Source organism: Henckelia pumila, chromosome 3, assembly GCF_033568475.1.
Source record: "Henckelia pumila isolate YLH828 chromosome 3, ASM3356847v2, whole genome shotgun sequence".
Classification (NCBI taxonomy): Eukaryota; Viridiplantae; Streptophyta; class Magnoliopsida; order Lamiales; family Gesneriaceae; genus Henckelia; species Henckelia pumila.
The window spans coordinates 71158654-71174131 of NC_133122.1; positions in this window are offsets into that span (position 1 = coordinate 71158654).

Genomic DNA, 15478 nt, shown 5'->3' on the forward strand with positions numbered 1-15478 from the left:
TTCTAAGTGTTAGAAAAGGCTTCTCCGAAAACAGCCCCGGCTGATGTAACTGCCGAAAGGTTGGCCGAATTAGAGAAATGGTTGGACCATGATCTCAAGGCCAAATATTACATGCAAAATTGGACAAGTCTAAACAAGTTTGCCATCACTGCAAGAAACCCGGTAATTGGAAACGTAACTGCAAGGAATACCCCAAGCAGTTGCGAACTGCAAAGGGTATGTTTTACATTGAAATAAATGTTTTTCTTAATACTACTTCTTGGGTATTGGATACCAGATGTAGATCTCATATTTGCAATGAGTTGCAAATGATAACAAGAAGTAATAGGATAAGGATGGGTGAGACCCAATCAAGGCTCGGGAATGGTTCCAGAGTTAAATCCATAGCTATGGGAAATATTTATTTTTTGCAGAACGGTTTTAAGTTACTTTTGATAGATGTTTTATTTGTTCCAGATTTAATTAAAACATTATTTCTGTTTCTATGCTAGATAGAGATGGTTATTCTTGCAATTTTGTGAATGGGATTTGCAATATTTACAAGAATGAATGTTTAATTGGAAATGGACAACTTGAAAACGATCTATACAACTTAAAACTAAAAGACGTTCCAGTGAATCATGTTGATAAACCGGCGACAACAAACAAAAGGAAAATCGATAGTCAAAACCCGGCAAACCTTTGGCATGCTAGGCTAGGTCATATTTCCTCAAGGAGGATGAACAAGCTAGTGGGAGAGGGCATGTTTGATATGTCTGATATTAATTCTCTACCTACTTGTGAATCCTGCCTAAAAGGAAAAATGACTAAATCTCCTTTTAAGGGGAAACCTGAGCGTAGTCAGAATCTGTTGGATTTGATCCATACAGATGTTTGTGGTCCATTTAGAGTAGGGACTCAACATGGCCACACCTACTTCATTACCTTTACTGATGATTATTCAAGGTATGGGTATTTATATTTAATGAAATATAAGTCTGAAGCATTTGAAAAGTTCAAAGAATTCAAGGCTGAAGTAGAAAACAAGCTAGGTAAAAGTATTAAAGCACTTCGATCGGATCGAGGTGGAGAATACTTGAGTACCGAGTTTTTAGACTATCTAAAAGAGAATGGGATTCTCTCTCAGTGGACTCCTCCTATGACACCACAGCTTAATGGTGTATCGGAGCGCCGTAATCGAACTTTGTTGGACATGGTTCGATCTATGATGAGCTTCACTGAGCTTCCACCTTCGTTTTGGGGCTATGCGCTTGAAACGGCGGTATTGTTGTTGAACAACGTCCACACTAAAGCAGTGGACAAAACACCATACGAGTTATGGAATGGCAAAGCTCCTAAGTATTCGTACTTGAGGATTTGGGGATGTCCTGCTTACGTGAAGCGGACAGTGGGAGATAAGTTGGATAGTCGATCCAGCTTATGTTATTTTGTAGGGTATCCGAAGAATTCAATCGGATATTATTTCTATTATCCTGCTGAAACAAAGGTGTTTGTTTCTAGGAATGCCACCTTCTTGGAGAAGGAGTTCTTATTGGATAAGAAAGGCGAGATGATGGAACTCGAAGAAGTTCGAGAAGAACCCAAAATACAAAATAACGATCCTACACCTCAGGAACCATTGCTGGACACGCCTGCACCTAGAAGATCCAAAAGGACTTCTAGACCTCCAGTTCGATATGGTCTTCTTCTTGAAGGGGATCAAGATGAACCCGACATTGGATGTGATCCAAGAAACTTCAAGGAAGCAATTTCTGATGCGGATTCGAATTTATGGCTTGAAGCTATGCAGTCAGAATTGGATTCGATGCATACAAACCAAGTTTGGTCTTTAGTAGATCCTCCCGATGGAATTGTTCCAATAGGGTGTAAATGGATCTACAAGAGAAAGCTTGGGCCCGATGGTAAGGTATTGACCTACAAGGCGCGATTGGTGGCGAAAGGTTATACTCAAAGGCAAGGAGTTGACTATGATGAAACCTTTTCACCAGTTGCAATGTTCAAGTCCATAAGAATCCTGATTGCCATAGCTGCATGGTATGACTATGAGATATGGCAAATGGATGTGAAGACTGCTTTTCTTAATGGAGACATTAAGGAAGAAATCTATATGAAGCAGCCTGAGGGGTACACATCCATGGGAAGCGAACATAAGGTATGCAAGCTTCAGAGATCAATTTATGGTCTAAAACAAGCATCAAGAAGTTGGAACCAGAAATTTGATGAAACAATAAAAGACTTTGGTTTCATCAAGAACCCGGAGGAACCTTGCGTGTACAAGAAAGTAGTTAAGGATGCTGTGACATTCTTAGTACTTTATGTTGATGACATCCTACTCATTGGGAATGATGTAGGGATGTTGCAGTCAACGAAGATATGGTTATCAGGTAGATTTTCGATGAAGGATTTGGGTGAGGCATCCTACATTCTAGGGATTCAGATCTATAGAGATAGATCTAAGAGAATGATAGGACTCACTCAATCAACCTACATCGATACCATATTGAAACGGTTTTCAATGGATGGGTCCAAGAGAGGACATCTACCCATGTGTCATGGAGTTTCTCTATCCAAGTCTATGTGTCCCAAGACTGATGCAGAGATAGAGAATATGACACATGTACCATATGCGTCAGCTATAGGTAGTATCATGTATGGGATGATATCTACCAGACCGGATGTAGCATTTGCTCTGAGTGTCACGAGCAGATATCAGTCTAATCCTGGTCAAATGCATTGGAAAGCCGTGAAGGACATTCTTAAGTACTTGCGAAGGACTAAGAATATGTTCATGGTTTATGGAGGACGAGAACTCAAACTGGAAGGCTATACCGACTCTAGCTTCCAAAGTGATGTGGATGACTCGAAGTCAACCTCTGGATTTGTGTTCATGCTCAATGGCGGTGCTGTCTCTTGGAAGAGTTCCAAGCAGGACACCACAGCGGATTCCACCACTGAGGCTGAATACATTGCAGCATCAGCTGCTGCTAAAGAGGCCGTTTGGATGAGGAATTTCGTCCAAGAGTTGGGCGTCATTCCTGAATTTGTTGGTCCAGTCCCGGTGTACTGCGACAACACGGGTGCCGTTGCTCAAGCAAAGGAACCAAGGTCTCATCAAAGATCCAAACACGTACTGAGGAAATACCACATAATCCGGGAGATTGTGGAAAGAGGAGACATCAGTGTCGAACGAGTGGCCTCTGCAGACAATATCGCTGATCCACTTACTAAGCCTTTGCCAGGACCATTGTTTGACAAACATCGCGAAGCAATGGGTCTACGTAGTATGACTAGTTGGCTATAGGGCAAGTGGGAGATTGTAAGAGTGGGTGCCCAGTGAGCCAACTGTGTGGCTATGGGCTTTGTTGACTCTTTGTATAAACAATCTTTTGTTTAATATTATTTACACTTTTATGGCAATGACTTTATATTACTTCATATTGTTATATTGTGATATACTATTGTTGTTTTGATAAAGACCTTGAATATACTATAGTGTATGTAAGATGTGGTAGAACATGGAGATGTCTATCATGAAATACATCTTATAGTCACTGTATATTCTAAAACCGTTCCTAGTCGATTGAGCCGTCCGATAATAAGGATAAGGATCGCTCGAGTTTGAGACTAGCATTTGCGATGCGGAGTACCACGTTTCATTGGTAGGGAACATGGAGATGTTCGAAGCATGCAAATGGATATTCATAGGATGAATAGTCGAACTACCCTATCCGGACTTTCCAAGTGGTTATCACTTATCGAGTGGATAAAGTCCGCGGTTTTGGTTGTACACCATTAGTCCTTACGACTTGAAACATCATGGATACTCTATATGCTAGTACTGTGCTTTGACTCGTTTACCGACTCTGAGGGGGTCATCAGGTGTCGAGATTGGGTACAGTTACGACACATATAGGAGTCAATGCATTGTTGTCAAGGATTCACCACATACTTGCGAGTGTGGATATCCTATGCGATCTGAGGAGATATTAGTGTGATAAATCTCTGGCCAGAGTAATTGATGTGATTTAAGAAATGGTTTCTTAGTAGCACATGCGATGTCACTAATTTGATCTTCAAGATGTATTGCATAGTTATCGAATCTTGAGCGACTCTCGATATACCAATGGTTGTTGATTCGATCGGGATATATGGATGAAGGGACCGTACTGTACGCTAACCAAAATCTACTGGTTCTTGTAGGCACTATCAGTGATACCTAGGGAATCATGGGGCGATGTTGCTAGGCGCTTTACCATGATTCGTTGGGCAAGTCGGAAAGTGTTGTTCCGAGTCACAAGGAGTTGTGAGCCCACGGCTAGCTGTATCCCTGAACCATTGAGGGTCACACAGTGTAATGGAGTTTTAATCCCCGTTGAGATAATTAAATTTAAAGAGTTAAATTTAATGAACTAAGGAGTTGGACTTCTTAAATAAGAGTAAGGGAGTAGGATTTCCTAAAATGACATAGGGATGGACATTTTTGGAAACCACTGAATTCGGATTCAGGAAAATTTATTTTGACTTTAAAATGTGCAGAAATGGTTTCTGTGCACATTGGTGAAATCAGTTCATCAATCGGAGTCACGATGAATTTTATATTAATTTCTGAACGAGCGGGCTTTGCTTGTCGGGCCCCAGCTTATGACTAATGGGCCCTAAGGTGTTAGTGGCCTGCATTATAAATAAGTTATTTCAGTACAGAAATTACACACAATAGGTCATAATTTTTGAGACAGGATTTTCGAAACCCTAGCCCCTCTCAAAACGTTTTCGGCCGACCCCTCCCCCTCTGCCCGAGATTTTCCGGTCTGTGATTTTGAATTGCAGTCTGGAATAGCGAATCAAATTCGTGTATTCTCTTCGCAGAAAACTTCTGATAGATTTTCTAGTGCAATCTATCAGAGGGATTAAACCTCTGTTCGTGGACCTGATTGAAGGCGTTCATCGGTTCCAGGGAGAGACAACAAGAGCAGAATTGTTCTGTTGGTGTCCATTAATCTCGTTGCGAGATTTGAGGTAAAATTTATTTAACTGTTATTTAAATTTTACACACACAATAATTCAATCGTTGTATGGTTGATACCCACACCATGGAATCGTTCCATGAGAAAATTTTTAAACTTCCGCTGCGCCGGGTATCAATCGTAATTGGTCTGGGAACTCGCCAGTTTTCCAACAGTTTTTGGACAGCTTTGATATTCGATAGCTAAGCTGAAACACTTATCTTGATGATGTGACTGTTATAGAATTTTATTCTTCAGTTTCAGTTGAGTTTGGAAGGCCAACGACTCGAGACAACGACTTTGAACCGAAGAAAGTTGATTGAGGTTTGAAATGAGTTTGATCGATGATATTATGATGTTTTCAACTCAATTTTGATACGATAGATTGGAATGAAGTTTGATATATGTATTTTGGTTGTATCTTTCAGATTTGAAGAGTTCAGAATCGAGACAAACGAAGGTATAATGACGACATCGCGAAGTAGGGACTTTGAAACTCAAGAATGACTATTCTTGAGTTGGCCCGCAAAAACCACATACTTGTTTATGTTTTTGATTTGATTGTGATGTAGTCGATCCATCTCAGGTAATGGATTTTTAAATTTGAGTTGATATGATGCTATATTGAATTGATTCTATGCCAAGGTTGCTGTTAACCTTATTTGCGAGTTGGTTACGAACTCGTTAGATGGATATCCATGTCAAGATCATTTATGAATCTTGGTGGCCTCGAAGTTGTATGAATCAGTTCTTATGCGAAGCGTTAATTACTCTATTTGTTGAGTCGAGTTTTAAATAGAGTCGATATGATTTATTTAATGCTTTCTATATATGTTGGTTATACTGAGAATTGTTCTCACCGGAGTTTATCCGGCTGTTGTCTTGTTTTGTATATGTGCATGACAACAGAGAGGGCAGGAGCTGATCATCGACGTCATTGATAGCTGGGAGAGAGTCTAGCACGTGAGGACTCGGGTTGTAGATGAGGTCTTGAACTCTAGAAGCATTAAACTTTAGAACTTGTTGGTTTGAAGTATTGTATGGAACTTGAGATAGTTATGCTTTCTATTAACCTTTGAGCGACTTGTTCGATGTAATAAATGCATGTATAAATGCTTGAGACCTTGTTTATATGTAGATTCAAGTTCCAGATCTTTTAAACCATGCCTTGTATTGATTTTGGTGACAATAATTGATAGTGTATGGTTTTGACAGCAAAAATATTTATGCAGAGTTTTCTGGAGTTGGAGGCCGCTCGATCGGCAAGATTTCACCGATCGAGCGAGGCCTATATTTTGCAAACAGAGTATTTGGATTTTCTTGGTCGCTCGATCGGCAAAAGTTGACCGATTGAGCGAGGCCAAATCATACTCAGACCCGAGAATTGTGATTTCTTAGCCGCTCGATCGGTAAGATTTCACCGATCGAGCGAGGAACTGTTTATTTTAAAAAAAATTCCTTTGCTTTTGGTTTATTTAATTGATGATTAATGAATGTTTAATTGTTCATTAATTGCCCTAAGATGATATTAGCAACCCGAGGTCCCCACACATGTATTATGTGACTGCATGGTTTATATGTCATTGATTTATGCTGTATTCATTTGCATACTGAGCTATCTCCTTCGAGATGTCTATTAGTAGGGTTGTACCCTATCCTGTTAGTGGATGGACTTCCATGGCTCTGGGTCCAGTAAATCCACTGGTATTATGGTATGGGAGCCACCTCCTGAAGCGACGGCACAACGTTCTACATACCAGGGCCCGGTCTGTCTCTGTTATCTGATCCTTGACCTCGAGTTTATATGGAGTTCACTTTGCATGCATGTATACTCGTACTCTCGTACTGAGCTTTTTATGCTCACGTCTCGTACTCTGTGTTTCTGGACACCCTATTACATGGGGCAGGTTTGCGATTGGACGAGGCGGGTGGACCCAAGAGGGGCTAGGCAGTGGTTGGCCAGCTGGAGCTTCGCCTAGGTTTTATTCTGTTGTTATTGGATTGATACAAATATTCGATTTGGTTGTATTATATTTGGGTATTTACAGATTCCTTTACTTGGGATTGTATAATGTATTTGGTTTCCGCAGTTTTATTCTGATATCCGTTTAATTAAGTTAATTGCATGCCTAAGTTCTGTTTAGTAGGTGATCCAGGTAAGGGTCACTACATTTATGGTATCAGAGCATGCAAAGTATTCTTGGGATTTAGATTCTACATAAGATAACCGTTAGGTTAATTTTGTAGATGTCAGATCGTGATGACCAGAGTTCTCATGGTAGTATTGGTGGGCGTTGGGGTGATGCCGACCAGGAGCCTCGTCGGGAACGCCGCCATCGTCATCGAGATGAGGACCGTTTCAGTGTACGTCGATTCTTGCAGATGGGGCCTAAGCCCTTGGTTGGAGGTGAGTCTCCGGAGGATGCGAAGAACTGGTTAGACCACATGGAGATGACTTTTCAGACTTTCCAATGCACCGAGGAGCAGAAGATAGAGACCCTTGGTTATCTTCTGGATGGACGTGCGCGCAGGTGGTGGAGGTTTACTTCTGTACCTTTTTTTGCAGAGAGAGGAGTGGCCACCTGGGCCGAGTTCCGCACAGCTTTTCAGAAGCTGTATTTTCCTCCCGCACTCCGTCAGTCGAAGGCGGGCGAGCTACTGAGTCTGCGACAGGGAGCCATGTCTATTGATGAGTATCAGCAGAAGTTCTTTGATCTGCTATCCTATTGCCCCGAGATTGCCGACAGCTCCGAGATGAAGTATAATCTGTTCCTTCAGGGCCTTAACCCTGAGATCCATGACCGTGTGGCGGTTGGTGATGACATGTCCTACGAGGGTTTGGTGAGCCGTTGTCACCAGACGGAGGACAGCATTCGGCGGAACAGGTCTTTTTCTCAGTCGAGACCTGCTAGTTCTTTGGGTCCCCGTGCCCAAACTTTCAAGAAGTCTGGATCTACTTCTTCTTCCTCAGGCTCTGCTATTGTTGTCCGTTTCGGAAACAAGGACAAGTGTGATCACTGTGGGAAGAACCATCCATCCGACAAGTGTCGTAGAGCTTCTGGAGCTTGTTTTTGTTGCGGTGAGGTGGGTCATATCCGGAGGGATTGTCCACTATCTGGGGGAGGCGGTTCTGGTTCTGGTTCAGGATCTGGTTCTCAGGCCACCATTCAGCAAAGGTCGCAGGGACAGCCTGCTGGGAGTTCTCATTTGAGGCCACGAGCTTCTGGCCAGGTGTTTGCCTTAAGACATGATCAGGCAGTGGAGGAGAATGAGAAAGTCATCGCAGGTACATTTCTGCTTTATGGTATACCTGCTCTTGTACTTATTGACACTGGTGCATCTCATTCCTTCATTTTTGCACGTTTTGTTAAGAGGCATAAGTTACCATGTATTGCACTAGACGTAGTGATGTCTGTTTCTACTCCGACAGGCCAATCTTCTTTGGCTAAGCGTCTAGTGATGGGTTGCCCTTTAGAGTTCGAGGGGAGCATTCTGTTAGTGAATCTCATGGTTCTTGCGATGGACGATTTTGATTGCATTCTGGGGATAGACATGCTTACTACCTATCGAGCTTCAGTGGACTGCTACCAGAGATTAGTACGCTTTCATCCGGGGGGAGTGATAGCTGGTTTTTCTATGGAGAGGGAGCGCGACCCCCGATGCCTTTGGTATCAGTTTTGAGAGCCTGTCGAGCTCTAGAGTCTGGCGGGGAAGGCTACCTTATCTATGCAGTTGATTTGTCCGCTGAGAGCATTGGGATAGAGAGTATTCTTGTTGTGGATGAATTCCCAGATGTATTTCCTGATGAGATTCCGGGTTTTTCTCCTGTTAGGGAAGTTGAGTTTGGCATAGAGTTGATGCCGGATACTTCGCCTATTTCTCGAGCACCGTATCGTCTGACTCCGTCAGAGATGCGTGAGTTGAAGAATCAGCTACAGGATCTTTTGGACAAGGGGTACATTCGTCCTAGTGTATCTCCTTGGGGAGCTCCTGTTATTTTTGTAAAGAAGAAGGATGGGTCGATGCGGCTGTGCATTGACTATCGGCAGCTGAATCGAGTCACTGTGAAGAACAAGTATCCTTTGCCTCGTATTGATGACTTGTTTGATCAGCTTCAGGGCACTTCAGTTTACTCCAAGATTGACTTGAGATCTGGGTATCATCAGTTGAGAGTTCGAGATCAGGACGTAGCCAAGACCGCATTCCGAACTCGCTATGGGCATTACGAGTTTCTAGTGGTGCCATTTGGCTTGACTAATGCGCCGGCTTTATTTATGGATCTGATGAACCATGTCTTCAGGGAGTATTTGGACAAGTTTGTCGTGGTCTTCATTGACGACATCTTGGTGTATTCACGTAATACGGAAGAGCATGTTTCTCATTTGCGGTTGGTACTGCAGACTCTTCGGGATGAGCAGTTGTACGCCAAGCTGATCAAGTGTGAGTTTTGGATGGATCGAGTGGTCTTTCTTGGCCATATCATATCCAGGGAGGGGATTTCTGTTGATCCAAGCAAGATTGAGGCGGTGCTTAATTGGTCGCTTCCGACGACAGTTGCTGAGATCCGTAGTTTTCTGGGTCTAGAAGGATATTATCGTCGCTTCATTCTGAACTTCTCTCAGTTAGCTCGACCGTTAACGCAACTTACCCGCAAGGGTGTTGATTTCGATTGGTCCTTCGAGTGTGAGAAGAACTTCTGTGAGCTTCGACGGCGGTTGACTTCTGCGCCAGTGTTGGCATTATCGTCAAGATCTGGAGGGTATGTGGTGTACACTGATGCTTCTCTTCAGGGGTTAGGTTGTGTCCTGACTCAGAATGAGCATGTGATCGCATACGCTTCTAGACAGCTGAAGCTTCACGAGGACAACTACTCAGTCCATGATTTGGAATTGGCATCCATTGTGTTCGCTTTGAAGATCTGGCGTCATTATCTGTATGGCGAGAAATTTGAGATCTTCACCTACCATAAGAGTCTCAAGTATTTGTTCACTCAGACGGAGTTGAACATGAGGCAGAGACGTTGGATGGACTTGCTTAAGGACTATGATTGCGAGATTAAGTACCATCCGGGAGCTGCTAATCTCACCGCTGATTCATTAAGTCGCAAGGTGCGACTATCCGCACTTCAAACTTGTTCGATATCTAGTGCGATCAGTGACTGTTGTACTTCAGGATATACTTTAAAGCATAAGAAAGGTATGCAGGGTATCCAGATGTTTGCGATATTATCTGAGCCAATTTTGTATTCGCGGATTCGAGATGCTCAGATGTCTGATTCGAAGACCCAGCGTTTAGCTCGTCTAGCTAACGAGGGTAGCTCGTCTGGATTTCATTATCAGTCAAATGGCTTTCTTTGTTTGTCTGGTAGGCTTGTGATTCCGCAGGATGTAGAGTTGCGAGAGGAGATTTTGTCTCAGTCGCATCGCACTAAGTTGAGTATTCATCCTGGGAGCAACAAGATGTACAAGGATCTACGTACTCGTTTCTGGTGGAAGGGAATGAAACGCAGTGTTTATCAATTTGTTTTGAGATGTTTGGTGTGTCAACAGGTCAAGGAAGAGCACCGACGACCTGGAGGATTGCTTCACAGTCTGCCTATTCCTGAATGGAAATGGGAGTTTATCACAATGGACTTTGTGACCCATTTGCCGGTATCCCCGAGGAACTGTGATGCTATCTGGGTTGTGGTGGACCGACTCACCAAGTCAGCGAATTTCATTGCCTATAGCCGGGAATACAATGTGGATCGTATGGCTCGGTTGTACATTCAGGAGATCGTTCGACTTCATGGAGTGCCTGTGAGCATTGTTAGCGATCGGGACCCCAGGTTTACTTCTAGATTCTGGGGGAGTGTTCAGCGTGCGATGAGTACTACTCTCAGTTTGAGTACTGCCTATCATCCGGAGACTGATGGTCAGTCATAGCGCACTATCCGTACTTTGGAGGATATGCTTAGAGCGTGCGTCATGGATTTTGGTTCAGCCTGGCAAGATCATTTGCCATTGATCGAGTTCGCGTACAACAACAGCTATCATACTAGTATTGGGATGGCACCTTTTGAGGCGTTGTACGGGCGACGCTGTCGTACTCCACTCTTCTGGGAAAAAGTGGGGGAAAGATAGGCTGAGGGACCGGAATTTATCCAGCAGGTGGTAGACATTGTTGATCAGATCAAGAAACGGATTAAGACTGAAGAGGATTGTCAGGCCAGCTATGCTAATACCAAGCCTAGGCCTTTGCAGTTCAATTTCGGGGAGAAAGTGTTTTTGAGAGTGTCACCTTTCCACAGGATTCTCAGATTTGGCCTTAAGGGAAAGTTGTCTCCCAGGTTTATCGGTCCGTTTGAGATCTTGGAGAGCATTGGCGATTTGGCTTATCGACTAGCTTTGCCACCGCATCTTTCCAGTATTCACGACGTGTTCCACGTATCTCTGTTGTGGTGGTATGTGGCGGATGAGTCTCATATTCTGCAGCGGTCTGAGGTTCAGGTGAGCAAGGATTTTACCTATGTTGAGAAACCTTTTCGTATCCTGGATCATAAGGATAAGGTTTTGCGAAATAAAGTCATTCCTCTGGTTTTAGTTCAGTGGCAGCGCCGAGGCACTGAGGAAGCTACTTGGGAGCTTGAGGACAGGATGCGTGAAGACCATCCTGAGTTGTTTTGATTTCATTCTTAAAGTTGTATTCAGTTGCAAACTCTGTAAACGTTTGATTTGAATAAAGAATGTTTCTGATTTCTGTATTACATTCGGTACTTAAGATCTGATTTCGAGGACGAAATATCTTAAGTGGGGGAGAATGTAGTAGCCCTTAACCAAAATCAGTGATTAAGGGATAAATCAACGCTAATTAAATAAATTTGGTACCGGACGGATCGGAAGCTCCGATGCAGGATCGGACGTTCCGATCGAGATAGGAAGCTCCGATGCAGGATCGGAAGCTTCGATGGTATTACGTCAGGCATGACGTGTGGCGGGATCGGAAGCTTCGATCACCCCTATCCGAAGTCAACCAGTGATATTTTGACACATGGCAGATAACGATGTTAGGAAGCTCCGATGGCAGGATCGGACGTTCCGATCGAGGATCGGAGGTTCCGATCGATGTCTATAAATAGAAGGCCGAGGCTTCACTTTCATTTGCCAATTCCGAGAATCCCTCTCTTTTTCAGGCATATTTGAGTAGTTCTAGTCTTCATAGGCTTGACCCGGGGGTTGGCGAGGCGTTCGATAGTCGTAGTGGAGTTGTGCCCAAGTTCTGGAGGCATCGACATCAAAGGGCTAACGACGGACGAAGGTATAGCTTTTTCTTCCTATAAATATTTAGGAGTATGCAATAGCTTAGTTAAGGCTTTTAGAGCACTATAATGATAGTAGTATCATTTGGCAGTGTAGAGCAGACTATAGGCATGGACCTAGAGTTGGTAGAGCTTGCACTGATTTGAGGTACGAAAGTACTGTTCGAGATATCCTGACTGAGTATGCATGTATTATGTGACTGCATGGTTTATATGTCATTGATTTATGCTGCATTCATTTGCATACTGAGCTATCTCCTTCGAGATGTCTATTAGTAGGGTTGTACCCTATCTTGTTAGTGGATGGACTTCCATGGCTTTGGGTCCGGTAAATCCACTGGTATTATGGTATGGGAGCCACCTCCTGAAGCGACGGCACAGCGTGCTACATACCAGGGCCCGGTCTGTCTCTGTTATCGGATCCTTGACCTCGAGTTTATAGGGAGTTCACTTTGCATGCATGTATACTCATACTCTCGTACTGAGTGTTTTATGCTCATGTCTCGTACTCTGTGTTTCTGGATACCCTATTCCATGGGGCAGGTTTGCGATTGGACGAGGCGGGTGGACCCAAGAAGGGCTAGGCAGTGGTTGGCCCGCTGGAGCTTCGCCTAGGTTTTATTCTGTTGTTATTGGATTGATACAACTATTCGATTTGGTTGTATTATGTTTGGGTATTTACAGATTTCTTTACTTGGGATTGTATAATGTATTTGGTTTCCGCAGTTTTATTCTGATATCCGTTTAATTAAGTTAATTGCATGCCTAAGTTCTGTTTAGTAGGTGATCCAGGTAAGGGTCACTACATGTCGTCAATGAAAACCACGACAAACTTATCCAGAAACTCCTTGAAAACTAGGTTCATCAGATCCATAAATATAGCCGGTGCATTAGACAAACCAAATGGCATCACTAGAAACTCGTAATGCCCATAGCGAGTACGGAATGCAATCTTGGCTATGTCCTGATCACAGACTCTCATCTGATGATACCCATATCTCAAGTCAATCTTGGAGTAAAACGAAGTACCCTGCAGCTAATCAAACAAGTCATCGATACGAGGCAAAGGATACTTGTTCTTCACAGTAACTCGGTTTAGCTATCGATAGTCAATGCACAATCGCCTAGACCCATCCTTCTTCTTTACCAAGAGAACAGGAGCTCCCCAAGGAGATACGCTAGGACAAATGTACCCCTTGTCCAAAAGATCTTGTAACTGATTCTTCAACTCTCGCATCTCTGACGGAGCCAGACGATACGGTGCTCGGAAAATAGGCGAAATACCCGGCATCAACTCTATGCTAAACTCAACTTCCCTAGCAGGAGGAAAACCCGGAATCTCATCAGGAAATACATCGGGGAATTCATTCACAACTGGAATACTCTCTATCCCAACGCTCTCAGCGGACAGATCAACTGCATAGATGAGGTAACCTTCCCCGCCAGACTCTAGAGCTCGATAGGCTCTCAAAGCTGATACCAAGGGCATCGGGAGTCGCGCTTCCTCACCATAGAAAATCCAGCTATCACTCCCATTCGGATGAAAGCGTACTAATCTCTGATAGCAGTTCACTGAAGCTTGATAGGTAGTCAACATGTCAATACCCAGAATACAATCGAAGTCATCCATCGCAAGAACCATGAGATTCGCTATCAGAATGTTCCCTTCGAACTCTAAAGGGCAACCCATCACTAGACGCTTAGCCAAAGCATATTGGCCCGTCGGAGTAGAAACAGAAACTACTACGTCTAGTGCAATGCATGGTAACTTATGCATCTTAACAAAACGTGCAAAAATGAAGAAATGAGATGCACCAGTGTCAATAAGTACAAGAGCAGGTATACCATATAACATAAATGTACCTGCGATGACCTTCTCATTCTCCTCCACTGCCTGATCATGCCTCAAGGCAAACACCTGGCCAGAAGCCCACGGCTTCAAGTGAGAACTTCCAGCAGGCTGTCCCTGCTACCTCTGCTGAACGGTGGCCTGAGAACTCGATCCTGGACCAGAACCGCCTCCCCCATATAGTGAACAATCCCTCCGGAGATGACCCACCTCTCCAAAACAAAAACAAGCTCCAGAAGCTTTACGACATCTGTCAGTCGGATGGTTCTTCCCGCAATGGTCGCACTTCTCCTTCTTCCCAAAATGAACAACAACAGCGGAACCAGAGGAAGAAGAAGTAGATCCGGACTTCTTGAAAGACTGAGCATGGGGACCCAAAGAACTCGCAGGCCTAGACTGAGAGAAAGACCTGTTACGCCGAATGCTATCCTCCACTTGGTAAAAACGGCTCACCAAACCCTCGTAGGTCATATCATCACCGACCGCCACACGGTCATGAATCTCCGGGTTAAGGCCCTGAAGGAACAGATTGTACTTCATCTCAAAGTTGTCAGCAATCTTGGGGCAATAGGATAACAGATCAAAGAACTTCTGCTGATACTCCTCAATAGACATGGCTCCCTGACGCTGACTCAGTAACTCACCCGCCTTCATCTGACGGAGTGCAGGAGGAAAATACAGCTTCTGAAAAGCTGTGCGGAACTCAGCCCAAGTGGCAACTCCTCTCGCCGCAACAAAGGGTGCAGAAGTGAATCTCCACCACTTCCGGGCTCGCCCATCCAGAAGATAACCAAGTGTCTTCATCTTTTGCTCCTTGGTATAGTGAAACATCTGAAAAGTCGTCTCCATACGATCTAGCCAGTTCTCCGCATCCTCCGGAGACTCGCCACCAACCAAGGGCTTAGAACCCATCTGTAAGAATCGACGCACACTGAAACGCTGATCATCATGGCGACGATGATGGAGTTCTCGAAGACGCTCCCGATTGGCCATCGCCCCAACGTCCACCTCCACTACCATGGCTACTCTAATCATCACGATCCTCCATCTACAAAATTAACCTCATGGTTACCTTATGCAGAATCTAAATCCCAAGAATACTATGCATGCTCTGATACCATAAATGTAGTGACCCTTACCGAGATCACCTACTAAATAGAACTTAGGCATGAAATTAACTTAATCAAATAGTAAACCAGAATAAAGCTGCGGAAACAATAAACATTAATACAATCCTAAAGAAAGGAATCTGAAATACCCAAATATTTATAAAACCAAATCGAATAGCTGTATCAACCCAAATACAACAGAATAAAACCTTAGGTGAAG